Here is a 13,938-nt window from a genome sequence, read left to right as displayed (position 1 = left end):
ACGCTCTTATAACATCTGACTTCCACTGGAGTATCCTCAGAAGAATCCCTATAAGGCAAGATAAGTCACTGAATGTGGGCATTTTGTAAGTGTATTTCAAATCTCACATATATGCTTTTTTGTTGCTTTCTTTTGTATTGAATTTTAGTTTCTGAAACAGATAGCTTTAGGTTTGTATGTGAGACTAAGGTAAAAAAGGTCACTGCCTGTTGTCCCTAAGGAAGGAGAAGCTTCTGTTCTTGCAGTGGTGTGTTTTTCTTGCTGGGCAGAAGGCTTACTGTAAAATTGAACTTAAGAGTACTAAAAACCCAGTACCTGCAGTGGTGTGTTTTTCTTGCTGGGCAGAAGGCTTACTGTAAAATTGAACCTAAGAGTACTAAAAACCCAGTACCTGAGAAGATGCAGCTGTAGACACAGAGATTTCAGGAAATATGAGGCTGCATATTCTGAATAAGAAACAGCAGAGGAATGCATAGACAGATTGAGGCTAGGATGGCCTCAATGAAAAGAATAGCACAGGACTCAGGGTTTTCTTTTACCAGGTCTTTTACTGCCAAGGAAGAGTAACAGGAGAGATATTTTTATTTTCCTTTGACTAGCAAGACAGCAAGGCTGATATTCCCACTGCCCTTCCTCTGGACCTCCTGAAATCTGTATTAAGGAACAGTTTCTAACAGAATCTCTTTCGAAAATGGTTGCAAGGTGACTTCTTAAAAGACTCTTTCTACCCATCGTTTGAAGGTCATTCATCAGAAATTTATAGGTTGATTGCTATATTAATTCAGTAGTTGATTTCTGAAAATTAATTTCACTGACTTGCAAGACTAGGCATTCAAAACTATAGAAACTTCAATTCAAAGGTTCAGCCTAATCTTTTTTGCCTGCATTTGGCACATGCATGACATATGAGTCTGACTTTGAATAACTTTTAACTTCTCCAGGGTGTGTTTTGGTTTGAGGGATGATGTATTTTTGTTTGTTTGTTTGGGGTTGTTTCACTTCTGTCAAAGGCTCTTGGGATTTATGTCTTGAAATAAGCTAAACAGTCTCTGTACTATTTTAACCAATTATAAAGACAGTTCATGTATGTACTATCCAGTAAAATCCCAAATGTAACAGTCCCCATTGCAACAGTCAAGTGCTTTCTTTCACATACAACTTTCTTTCTTCCATCTGAGAACTTGGAGGTTTATTTACTGAATTTATATTAAATATATTTGTATTTTGTACTCTGAACTTTACTGTTCACCTGAGCAGCCATATTCAACATGGGCACCTGTAAAGGACAAGTGTTACTGTACTGCTGTATTTTTGATGCACAGTATTTGCAAGAGGAAATGTCAAGAATCTCTGACAACTCTCAAAAAAACCCAGTTTGCCAAATCTCAATCTTATTATAAGTAAAAAATCAGTTTTTCAATCTTTTTTCAGTCAGGGAAGATTACTATGGTACAGTAATGAGTTTGCTGCTATTGTTATCTTGGAAATTACTACAGTCAAAGATTTCAATGACACCATGAGGTTAGTGTTCCTCTGCAAGTCCTCATGCTGGAGCCCAGGGACATCTGCCTTGCCTCTTGTCTCAAAATCTACCTCAAAAGGGGAAAAATCATTAAATGGTTAAATCTTGAAAATTACTGCTGTTCCCCAAAATAGTTTATGGCCTAGTTTCAGTTTACTGTGTGGTACAATTTTAATGGCAAGTATAAATGTTAAGCAATCAGTTTTCAAGGTGTGCTAGAGATTGCCTGTGACTTTAACCTACAGTCCTCAGCTGCTGTTTAAGGGTCAGCTCCTCTTTACAAACCTGGTCTGTATATTTGTTTATGACCAGTTAGTCATTGACTTACAAATGACAGTGCAGTGGGAGTAGCTCTGTCATTGCCACATGCATCTTCTTTGCTTAGAGATCAACCAGTTGTAAAAGAAAGCAACCCAATAAAATCACAATTATTCCTTTTTGTAATTTCTTAAATGATGGCTTGAATGTCCTTCTAGCTTCTTTTTGAAATGAGAGGTACCTTCTTGGTCTTTTACCAATACTTGCAAAGGAAAAGAAGTCTTTCTTCAGAGTACAGAATATGCCAGTTGTCTCTTGAAACTAAGCACAAGAATGAGGAAATACTAACAGGAAAAATTAACCAACACCTTTGGTAATATTTTGGGCTGCAAAACACTCACGCGCAATTCCCTGAATCACAAACTACTTCCTCTGCAGTTTTCAGCAAGAAAGTCAGCTTCGATGTTTAGTTTGCCCAGTTATTAAGGGTCTCTCCACAGGCAGCAGGGATACACAAACATGTCCAGAGGATGAAACTTTTTAAATCTCACCCTCTTGAGGTCTCAGTTCCCATCTAGGAGCACGGAGAGAGGACTTTGCTGCATTGGAAATGTATTCCTCATGAGGTTAAGTGCACGGAAAAATGTTAGGCATTTGCACTTTGACACTACAGCTGTGTCAGTGCTGCAGACAGACCACATTAAGGAGGCTTTGCAACAAAAATATCAGAAAACTTACTGTGTTGGGGTAACTGTGTGATAGGGAACAGAGTTTGTCCTAGCCCATGCTCCTGAAATTTCCTTAGGCACTAGCAATGGCTGAAGATCCAGAGGCTGTGAGGATGGTAATTACTCCCTTCAGGTAGTGAAGAACTAAGAGCCTTTTTGTGCTCAGAGATGAGCAGACCTCTGAAAGGCAGATGAATTCAAGTAAAACATTAAAACGGAAAATGAATGGTGGTGCCAGCTGATCATAGGCACTAATGAGGGTTTCAGCAAGATGAGTAGAAAGCAAGAATTACTGAAGAGCAAACAACTCCTCACTACAAAGACAAGTACATTTCCCTGTAATGGCCTGACTCAGAGGAATCTGGAGGGCATGTAGTCTTTGAAGATTGCCTAAGAAATCAGTGCTCAAAGTTCACAGGCTGACTTAATCAAAGCAAGTCACCCATTAACACCTCCTTCACATCCAAAGTGCTTTGTACCTCAAGGCGTATCACCTTTCTGCACACAGAAAAGAAGGCTTTTCTCTATAATTTTGTTAGTGATGAGCGATTTTATAACAAAACTACAATCAGAAAGCCATTTATGCTCACTTTTTTTTTGCTAATGTAGGCTTTTTTTGGTGGGTTCTGAGTTTTGTTTGGTCTTCTTCAGGCTGAGGATAGGATCTATGTTATGGACCACTGTGTTCATTTCTGTTGCCCATTCTGCTTCACTTCCTGCATCTTGACGCAGGGTTCTCCTCACCATGGAGGGAATCAAAGACCTGTCTGGTCAGAGGGAATGAAAAGCTCTTTTGCGCTGACAGAGCAATGGGACTCTGAATAGAGCATCCTACAGTGAAACCTATTGTCCTAGATCTCAGATGCTAATGGAATATTACTGGCCAGAGCCAAATGCTGTTAGTGGTGATGTGGGGCATAAGTGTGAATAGGACTTACCTCCAAGGTTACCTAACACTTGGGAAAGGAGGAAGGGTGAACTGGATCACCCAACCTAGTGGAGTCAAATCCAAAAATTGTGTTTATTGAAGTTAAACAGCCAATCCTCTACACATGCCCCATTTGAGGCTTTCTCCTTCACCAGGGGTATTAACCATTCCCTCACAATAACTCTCAGAGATGCTGTAGGGCCATCACGTGGAATAGCATCTGATATGGAAAAACAGGGAGATGATGAACAAGTGACTAGTTGGAGAAACAAGACCTTCGTTGAAATGGCCTTGATGTGCCTTTATCACAGGACAGAGTCTGGGAGAGGTGCACTCATGCTACTCCCAGACACTGCTCAGATCACAATCAGGGGTCATGTCACAAACCCTGGTGACCTGGGAGGTCTGCTGGTATTTATCACCCCAGCAAAAAGAATTAAGTAGCTCTGGGGTGAAGTTGCAACACAGTAGGCTCATTAACTTATTGTGAAATAAGCAGAATGTTATGGAATAGCACAAAAAATCGGCAGAGGATACACAGGATCAACATTTCCTTTGTCCCTGCAGGCAGGATCATCAGGTCATGGCATACCTTTCGTAAGTCCTGCTGCTTCCAACAACTGGTACGTATCAGCCCTAATTCCCTTGTTTAACCAGTTTTGGGCCCCTGACTGGCTTGAGTCCTAGCTGTAGAGCCCATTTTTGATGCTTGTGAAACAGTGAGGAAAAGAATGAGTATCGTGATGGTCACAGCAGCAGTTCGTGACTGCTCTTCAAAGCTTTGTCTCACATTCAACACAAATTTCATGGGTTCTGCCTTTGAAGCAGAAGAGCAGAGCCTCATCCTTCTCAAGGATGAAGGTTTGATTTAAAAAAGGAATGAAAACTCTACATTAATAGATCGAAGTCAATTTTCTGCATTCTCAGCTGTCTATAGATGGCCAGGACACTGATAAATAAGTAGCTAGAATGCACAAATAAGGGAAACATTGCTCTTACTAGCTCAAGACATTAAAAAATGTGTTGTTAGGCTAGATTATGGGAAGTTGGGGACTTTTTTTTAAATTATAGGGAAATATAAGAGGCAATTTAGGGATGGGGAGAGAGTTGAAAAGCAGTAAGAGATACAACAGCATTGGAGGCTTCCAAGTCTAATGTCCTGAGGGACTTCCATTTTATCTCTAGATACCTAAGTAAATGGAGAAGGGGAGAAGAGGTAGTAGCCATGAACTGAGCTGACAGCATTCAGAGGGAGAAAGGACAAAAGCCTGCTCTAGAGAAGATAAAGGAGAGCTTAATATTAAAAATGGTAAGAAAGACAATGATCATACCAAATTTTTACTTGCTCTCTTTTGAGCAACACAGTGATGATCCAGGATATTATAACAGGAGAAAGGATTAGGAAATTCAGTGCAACTACTCCACTGCTATCAGTAGGAATCAAGTCATTCTCATCTGCTGTAATCAGATGTAATTAGGTAAAAAATTAGCAAGTGAGGTTACTTCAGTCTTACTCTGCCAGCACTGGATTTGGTTTCAGATCTGGTTTTGCAGTTTTATTGGCTTCACATGCTTTGAAAGAGGCCATTTCAGTTTGTGATCCAGGACACTGCAGCTGTTTATCATTCTCATTTTAACAAAAACACAAGGTCTATGAATATAACAGCAAGAGAAAACAAGCAGCAATGTGTAACTAATAGCATGCATTTGCTCATTCTGCTATTAATGAAAGCAGAGTTTAACATCACTATTTGTTTTTTATTTAGTTTAATGACAAATTTTCTCATTAGACTTGATTTTATTCTGTAACAATAATCATGGTCTTCATTTTGCTGGAAAAAGAAGTGTGATGATTACCACCCAATGGGGGCAGATGGGGATTAGATTCTGCTATATACAATATTGTGTATACATGTAAACTTAGTTTTTCTGTCTGAATAATTCATAATCAAACTGACTTAAGGACTTGATCAGTATTATGCAAATGAGATTGGCGCAAATGTTTTGTTTCTTTTCCCTCTAGTTCCATAGCCCTGTGATTTCAGAGCTCATCACAGTTCTCAATCCTACTTTGATTATCAGACATCAAGTCCATTCTTGGAGTTGGTGCTCTCAGACCAGATGCTGTAGGCATGTGGAAAGGGAGCTCAAATGTTGGCAAGCAAGGACCCATCTAATTTTTTATCTCATTAAGTAAATGTCTCAGTGCTCAGTGTAATACCTTTGTGCAGTGGCTGTTCTGCTTGAATTTAGGTGCTGCATTTTTTGCTGCAGCTGCTGTGGATAGCAAAGCTTTCACGAGCATGTGGATGGTCTGGATCTATGGTGTGGCCTTATTAGAACTTGTCAGATAAGGAACAGCCAATGTTTTAAACTGCAGAGTTCAGAACAGTAGCCATCTTCTAGGATTTAGAATTAATGGATTTTATTTTAATGATATAAAAAACAAGTCAATTCAGAATCACATGAAAGTTTTGCTTTTGGCAAATATCTTCCCTGTCTTCTCTCCTTGAACATACTTATTCAAATTTATCTTTCAATCGTATACCTATAAAAAACTTGCAAGACAATAAATAAATTTGAAGAATGGGGAAGAGAAGATAGTTTTCCCCACCATGCAATAGGGAAGGAGTTAACTGGCTTCCTATAACAGAAAAGCCTATAAGTCCAAAGTACTGCAATCATGAATGCAGAGGCAAATAACTGGATCTGTTACCAGATAAGAGACTATTCCTCCAGTAAATCTTTGAAATCTATAGTTCAGTTACAAGAGTGGGCTAGGAATGATCATAAGGAGCCTCAGCCTCCCTGAAAACATTAACCTGAACTGAAGTAGAGCTGTGCAGCTGAAAGTAGGGAAGGAGAGAGGTGAGATCTGAGAAGGCTGGCAATGATCTGGAAAGAATATTAATATATATAAATATTAATGTTTTTCTTTTATGTGGACCAAAAAGTGAGGCTTGATGTATGATGCAGGAGCTGAAAGAGGCAATTGAGACAATGAGGATTGCTGCTCTAGTAATTTTAATTCCAACTCTGTATTTCTGAACTGTGATCTCCAAAAGCTGTGTCTGGGTGGGGGGCAGTGAGGTTGTGGTTGGAGATCACTAAGTGGGACGAAAACTCTCAGAAGTTTACGCAAAGCACCATCTAAAAGCTGAGCACATTGGCTCTATATAGAGGTTTTGGTTGATTTACATGGACAGAAAATGTTTGGACAGAGTAAAATAAAAAAAAAAACCTTGTTTTCATCCTACTAAGTTTTATGTTATGGAAATTAATTAGAGACAGCTCAAGTAGGCAGATGACCGTGACTACATCTGTACTACTATGTGAAACACAACGAGTCACAGATGGGCAATGCCCACATTACATAGCTTTTGGCCACGGTTTCCTCTGGGCCCCCATCCAGCACTTGTATAGTATGATGATTATTTCTTTGTGGTAGCTAAAATTGTGTCAAGGCTCAGGTATCAGTCTGCCAGACCAGTGTTTTCATAGCGTGAAACTGAGGGAATGTGTTGCATACCCCTGACGTGTACCATGTTGCCTACTCAGGGGTTCAGACACTGCTGGGACAGTGCTGGAGGACAGTGTAAGAACAAGAAGCCAGCTCCAGCAGTTTAGTCATCTCCATACTTTCTACCGGAGACAGTTCCCAGCCAGTGCTATACCCCTGGCATTACTCAGGGCTTGCTGACTTAGGTCAAAACCTGCCAAAGGGCATGTTAAGTGATGAGGGTTATATGGGGCTCATTGAGCAATCTCATTCCCTGTTCCTGTTTTATTTAGCATTACATTGAAAATACTGTCAAAATAAGAGGGAAGATGGGATTTAGTACAAGATGAGAAAGGGAGTGATGACCGCATGCAGCTTTGTCAGCAATGCTTAGGGAATCAAGGTATACACATACACACATGAACATACTCCCCTTAGCACTGCCTGTCCTGCTCCTCAGGGTGGCATGTCTTCTCGTGTTCCTGGGTAGCAGTGGCCTCTTCTCCCAGCTCCACCCAGCACTATAGCAGCTGTGGCTTGCTCTAAAGAAGGGACTTTGGGCAGAAAGATGTACCAGACAAGGAACTTCATACAGGGATAGGCAGTATTAATGACAGAAAAAAGACAAGTCACTGAACAGTGTGTTTCACACACTGAAATGTGTAATCTGGACCATGCAGCTCTGAGGAGCCTCAGCAGAACCCAAGGTGGGGCTGGATTGCTGGGAGCTTCCCAGAAACCAGGCACTTTGCTCACACTAGGTTCAGCAAATGTACTACACCCAGACTGATGTGAATTTCAGATTTTGTAATTCCAGGGCATCCAGTTCCAATATATAGGAGACAAGGACCTGCATTTCACTGCTCCAGCCAAAGTCACAGGCTTGGGGCCTTGGGTAGCAGAACTAAGGTGACAACTGATCTTCTACATTCTCAGAAGTTCAGTTCACTGGAAATTTCAAAATGTTCAGGTTTTGATCCAAGTCAAAACAAAGCAAACAAAAAGGAGAAAACACAAAAAATATTTGCATTGAACTGGAAATTGTCTTTTTAGGGCAGGTCAGCATCAGAATTATTAGAAAAATTAAGCAGGTGGATCTCCATTCCTACTAGAATTGACTACTGTATCAGCCTCCTACCTGAGAAGGGACTAAAGCAGCTCGCTAAAATCAAAGTCAAAGCAAAGAGGTAATAAAGTAACTATCAATATACCCAGGGAAAGCACTGGGAGGAAAGTGTATTATTTCAGGTAAAGGACAATTTTGACTCATGAAGAAATGGATTTTTGCTGGCCATGAATATATTTAAGCATGAAATGAGATGAATATTCATAACCAAAAGAAAAACTGAGTTCTGATGCTCCTATCTCAATGAATCATTGCTTAAGGTGGTCTTTGAGAGAGTTCAAGGTGTCTAGATGAGAAAATAGCTGGAAATTGTGGACCAGAGTCCTGCACATAAACTGCAGGGGATATGCTGAAGAACACCAATCTTGTACTTGTATCTCATGATGCCTAGAAGTCAGGATGCATGTAGGCTCTATATATGATCCTATGCTTTGGGGATCTCTGTGTTTCACTTTTCAACGGTTACTAAAAACTTAAGACACATTTCTAGTTTTGCTGTCTCTGTAAACATCATTGCAATCATTATGTGTGAGGAAAAAATAAATGAGGCAGCCCAAACATATGAGGAGATATACAGCATCACTGAAATATGTACATATTAAAGAGAGTAATCTTACTGTTGTAGTCCTTGCTCTGCCTGACCCTGCCCCTCCTTTCCAGCTATTCCTCCACTGCAGAAAACTGGATGGGGCTTGAAGGTTCCAGTCCTCTAGGCACCTATGTAACACCAGCACTGAGCTTTCACTTCCTCTGCAGGGTGACATAAACAGTGTCTGTGCTCCACAAGTAACAGAAGCTATACTTTCGTATGAGATATATCTCCAGAATTACAAACTTACCTCACATTTCCCTGTCCTTGAGAAAGTTAATGACTTGTTTCAGATTTTAAATTCAACTTCTAGTATGCAATAGGAATACTCCAGTAGCTTTCCTATGCAGAGGCTCTGGCCAGGCATGGATTGATCTGGGAGTGAGGGCAGGGGCAAACAGGCCTTTAACCTTGAGTCCCTCATGTGAGACAGAGAGACAGTCCTAGCTGCTGGCCTGCTGGCCATGTCTGCACCAGGAGTAATAGCTGAAAACTACTAATTCAAAGTTATAAAAGTAAAACTTCAAATTTATGAAAATGAGAAGAAGCAGTTTTGTGACTTTTTCTCTTATTTGAGCACAACTGCTGGGGTCAAAGTCATTAGTGTTCTTAGTAAACAGCAACTAGCACAAGTCACAACATAATGGGGCCCTCCTCTTGGCTATGTCAAATAGTTTATGGGATTATTTCTGTACAGGCTATTTCTAGATGTGGCCTGTGTCAAAAGTTTGGGCTGGCTGGATATTTAAGCATCTGTTTACAAGCATCAGGATGGATGGAATGTTATCAAGTACAGTGAAAGGCAACTGGAAAGGACACATCTGCTGGTGTTCCACTTTGGGGTTACAGTTGTTATGATTAAAAATAAAATAACAAAACCACATCAGGTAAATGTTACTGCCATTGTTTGAAGACATTTAAACATTGCATTTGCAAATTACCTCAGGACTGGTATCTAAACTGCAGTAGACTAAAGTAAACAATGACAAAGAAAAGCACAATTCAACCTAAAATTTTGATAAAAGACCTCTTTGCCCTGATTGTCTGTTTGATCAGTGATATAAAAATCCTTTAAAAACATCTTCAAAGAATCACAGAATCAGAGAATCACAGAATCACAGAATGTGCTGAGTTGAAACAGACCCACAAGAATCACTGAGTCCAACCCTTAGCCCTGCACCTATTGCCAAGAGTCACACCATGTGCCTGAGAGTATCATCCAAATGCTTCTTGAACTCTGTCAGTCCTGGTGCTGTGGTCACTTCCCTGGGGAGCCTGTTCCAGTGCCCAACCACCCTCTGAGTGAAGAACCTTTTTCTAATATCCAGCCTAAACCTCTTGTGACACAACTTCAGGCCATTCCCTTGGGTCCTGTCACTGGTCACCACAGAGAAGAAATCAGTGTCTGCCCCTCCTCTTCCCCTCACGAGGAAGTTGTGACTGCAATGAGGTCTTCCCTCAGTCTCCTCCAGGCTGAACAGACCAAATGACCTCAGCTGCTCCTCATACGGCTTCCCCTCAAGGCTCTTCACCATCTTTGTTGCCCTCCTTTGGACACTCTCTAAGAGCTTAACGTCTTTTTTATATTGTGGTGCCCAAAACTGCACACAATATTCAAGGTGAGGCCACCCCAGTGCAGAGCAGAGTGGGACAATCCCCTCCCTTGACCATCTGGTGATGCTGTGCCTGATAATCCCCAGGACACGGTTGGCCCTCCTGGCTGTCAGGGCACTAATGACTCATATTCAATTTGCCATTGAAGAACAGGGAAAAAGTTACATGCTTAGATTTAATTTTATGTACCATGTATTCAGTATGTATGACTGTTTGTATGTGGGCATTTCAAGTGCACAAAGCAAATTTGAACAAATTTAATTTAAAAAAAATAAATGTGTGGAGAGCAGAGGAATGTGACAAGCCAAGTTGAAAGCCTGAAGAAATGCAGGAAATCAACAAGAGTAGTAAGGATACCTGAAAAGTGACCACAAAAATTATCTTGTTGTTAAAAAAAAAAGACTTATAAGTAAGATAGGACTATCTAACAGTAAAGGATATAGCTCTGCACTGGTGTTGAGCTCCAGACAGGGGAGGAAGTTGGACTTGTCGAAAGCCTCTGGGTGACAGTGAAGGAAGAGGAGGACACAATTGCTGCTATCATTAAACAAACCACATGAACAGAGCATATATGCAGTGGAAGTCTTTTTCATTAATAACATGACAAATCATTCAATACTCAAAGCATAGAACTGAAGAGTCACGAGAGAGTTTAACTGTCCAAAGAATGGGTAAGAAAAGAAACATCAGGACAGAAATTAATTAGCAAGCTCTATACTGAAAAGCATTGGTCACTATTTCTGTTTCATTAGAAAAAAACAGAAGACAGGCACTTCTGGATGTGTTTCTTAGCAGTGAAGAGTAGTTGTTTCAGAAAAGAACGATGAAAGGCAACTTGGAGACAGTGACTGTGAAATTACAGAGCACACAATCCTAAGAAAGAAAATAGGAAAAAAGGGAGATGATCATGGACTTGAAGTAGGTAAACTTCCACCAACTCAAGTCAACAAAACATCAAAGGAAAAAGTTGTTGTTGTGGTAGAAAACATAAGCTATTCCTATCAGAAGGGAAAAGTACTGAGAGATTAGTTTAGCTAATCCAGGAACTTTTATTTGATCTCAAACTCAGTAAGTTCCCTCTGAGAAGTGGAAATCAGATCAAATTCTAAAACATGTAAAATAACAGCACATGTTTATGATCCAACTAGAAAACTAAATCAAAACCCCAACATACAGCTAGGAAACACTTCAAAAGGTAACATGCACTAATAATAAAGAAAAGAAAGGAAAATTATGATTAATTTTCCTGCCTATTTTTGAGACTGGAGGCAAGGCAATGACAGGCTGGGGACAGAGTGGCTGGAAAGCAGCCAGGCAGAGAGAGACCTGGGGGTACTAATTGACAGGAGGCTCAACATGAGCCAACAGTGTGCCCAGGTGGCCAAGAAGGCCAATGGGATCTTGTCCTGTATCAAAAATAGCGTGGCCAGCAGGACCAGGGAAGTGATCCTTCCCCTGTACTCTGCGTTGGTGAGGCCACACCTTGAGTATCGTGTTCAGTTCTGGGCTCCTCAGTTCAGAAAGGATATTGAGGTGCTGGAGCGGGTCCAGAGAAGAGCAACAAGGTTGGTGAAGGGACTGGAGCATAAGTCCTATGGGGAGAGGCTGAGGGAGCTGGGGTTGTTTAGCCTGGAGAAGAGGAGGCTCAGAGGTGACCTCATCACCATCTATAACTACCTGAAGGGAAGTTCTAGCCAGGTGGGGGTTGGTCTCTTCTCTCAGGCGCTCAGCAATAGGACAAGGGGGCACGGGCTTAAGCTCCGCCAGGGGAAATTTAAGTTGGATATCAGGAGAAAATTCTTTACAGAGAGAGTAATCAGGCATTGGAATGGGCTGCCCAGAGAGGTGGTGGATTCACCATCCCTGGAGATCTTTAAACGCAGATTGGACGTGGCACTGAGTGCCATGATCTAGTAAATGGACTGGATTTGGACCAAGGGTTGGACTCGATGATCTCGGAGGTCTTTTCCAACCCAATCGATTCTATGATTCTGTGATTCTATAACTGATGAGCTCAAGAAAATGGTAGTATTTAAAATCTTTTTACGCACGTCAGTTGAGGACCCCTGGTGGTCTAGTGGTTAGGATGCAGCGCTCTCACCGCCACGGCCCGGGGTTCAATTCCCGGTCAGGGAACCCCTCCGGGCAGATGGAGCTCGTCAGCCCTGTAAGGCCATCCATCTAAGAGAAGGTCACTCTAAACAAACCTACGTCCTGAGGACCTCACTGCCACTGTCCAAGCTCACTCAGCCCCGGCAGATGAACTCAGGATTAAAGGGTGGGCTCAGTTCAGCGCACACTGTGTCTCGAAGGGTAATGACCTTTCCCAAAATCTTCGTTCGCGAAGACTGGCCACACGTACATATGCATGTCAGGCAGGCACATCAGTAGCGTAATTAACCCTGATGACAAAGGGTTAAGTACTCAGTGTAAAACAGGAAAGAAATAGGACAGGAGTGCATTAAGAAACGCTCTCAAGCCAGTTAGACCAGATAGACTATAGCCTGGGATATTTTAAGAATGAGGTGAATTCGTCAGATTAGCAATTACTTGAGAATCAGTGAAAAATTGCTAAAACATGTAAGACTGGGAAAGGACAAAAAAATTACAACTGCCTTATAGAAAAAGAGGGAAGAAAGCAGAGGAAGAAGAGCCTGGAAATAAACTAATTAATTTAACTTCAACTCACAGAAAAAAACCCCAAACCACAAAAAACTCCCAAACATATCTAGAATCAATTAAACTCTTTACAAACTTTTGAAAATGAAAATAGCATAAAAACCAATATGCTAATGCATATCTTAAACATATTTTCTTTATTTTGACACTGTCATATCACAAAATTAGGGTTTTTGAGGAATCTTTCTCTGTTCTCACTTTATTCAACTTTTTCTTAATCTGGATAACAGTCTTATTAAGCTTGCAGATGAGACAAAGCTGGAAAGCAGCACAAGCATGAATGTCTTGGAAGACGTAATTCAAAGTGAGAATTACATTATCTCAAGAAATTGTGGTGGTGGAATGAAAAATGGACTAAAGGCCACATGATACACTGCACTTAGGTGGAAATAGTCAAATTTAATGCTGTGATTTATAAATAGCAGTATAGCCTTCATGCTTTCCTCTTCTGAGCACTATTAGAAAGTCAGGTAGAAAACTTGGTCTCTTTGGGGCATTATACTTCAGGAAAGACATGGACCAACTGGAGAAAGCCCAAAACAGTGCAAGTGATCAGAGGCAAAGAGAAAGTGATCTATGATGAAAGATTTCAAAAACAGAGATCCTTCGGCCTAAGATATAAGAAAAACTGAAGAGTACGTGGTAATTATTTTCTAGCACAAAAGAGAATAATCTGGTCACCATTGTCAGTGTGGATAGAAGAATTCTGGAATTTAAATTGTAGCAAAAAAAGTGTTAGGTATTAAGGAAAACATTCTGATTATAAACTTGTGAATATCTGACACAGGCGGCTTTGGTAGGTAAGGGAGTATTTACTACTGAGACATTAAGAAATCTACTCAAGAAAATACCAAGAATTAGGTAAGGACAGTAAATTCTGTTTTGGGATACATCAGTGAACAACACTACGAGCAGATAACTCGTAGGTTTCAGCTCTATTTGGCTCCTCAATAATTCCAATGTGTTTACCATGTCAAAACAATGACATGTCAAGC

The 13,938-nt window shown here is 40.7% G+C and overlaps 1 protein-coding gene across 3 annotated transcripts in view; it reads left to right on the top strand.

Moving 5' to 3' along the window:
• GHR (growth hormone receptor) overlaps positions 1-13,938 on the top strand; it is a 163,544-nt gene that overhangs the window by 12,038 nt on the left and 137,568 nt on the right. The window contains exon 2 of one of the 3 annotated variants that reach the window (XM_018077230.1): positions 4,004-4,059. The exons of the other annotated variants lie outside the window; for them this stretch is intronic. The gene's annotated coding sequence lies outside the window, so the exon portion shown is untranslated. The remainder of the gene's footprint in view (positions 1-4,003; positions 4,060-13,938) is intronic. 3 annotated transcript variants of the gene reach the window in all.

This window comes from Manacus vitellinus, unplaced genomic scaffold, assembly GCF_001715985.3.
Source record: "Manacus vitellinus isolate BGI_N305 unplaced genomic scaffold, ASM171598v3 scaffold_36_pilon, whole genome shotgun sequence".
Taxonomy (NCBI): Eukaryota; Metazoa; Chordata; class Aves; order Passeriformes; family Pipridae; genus Manacus; species Manacus vitellinus.
This window is presented reverse-complemented; position numbering and strand designations above follow the sequence as displayed.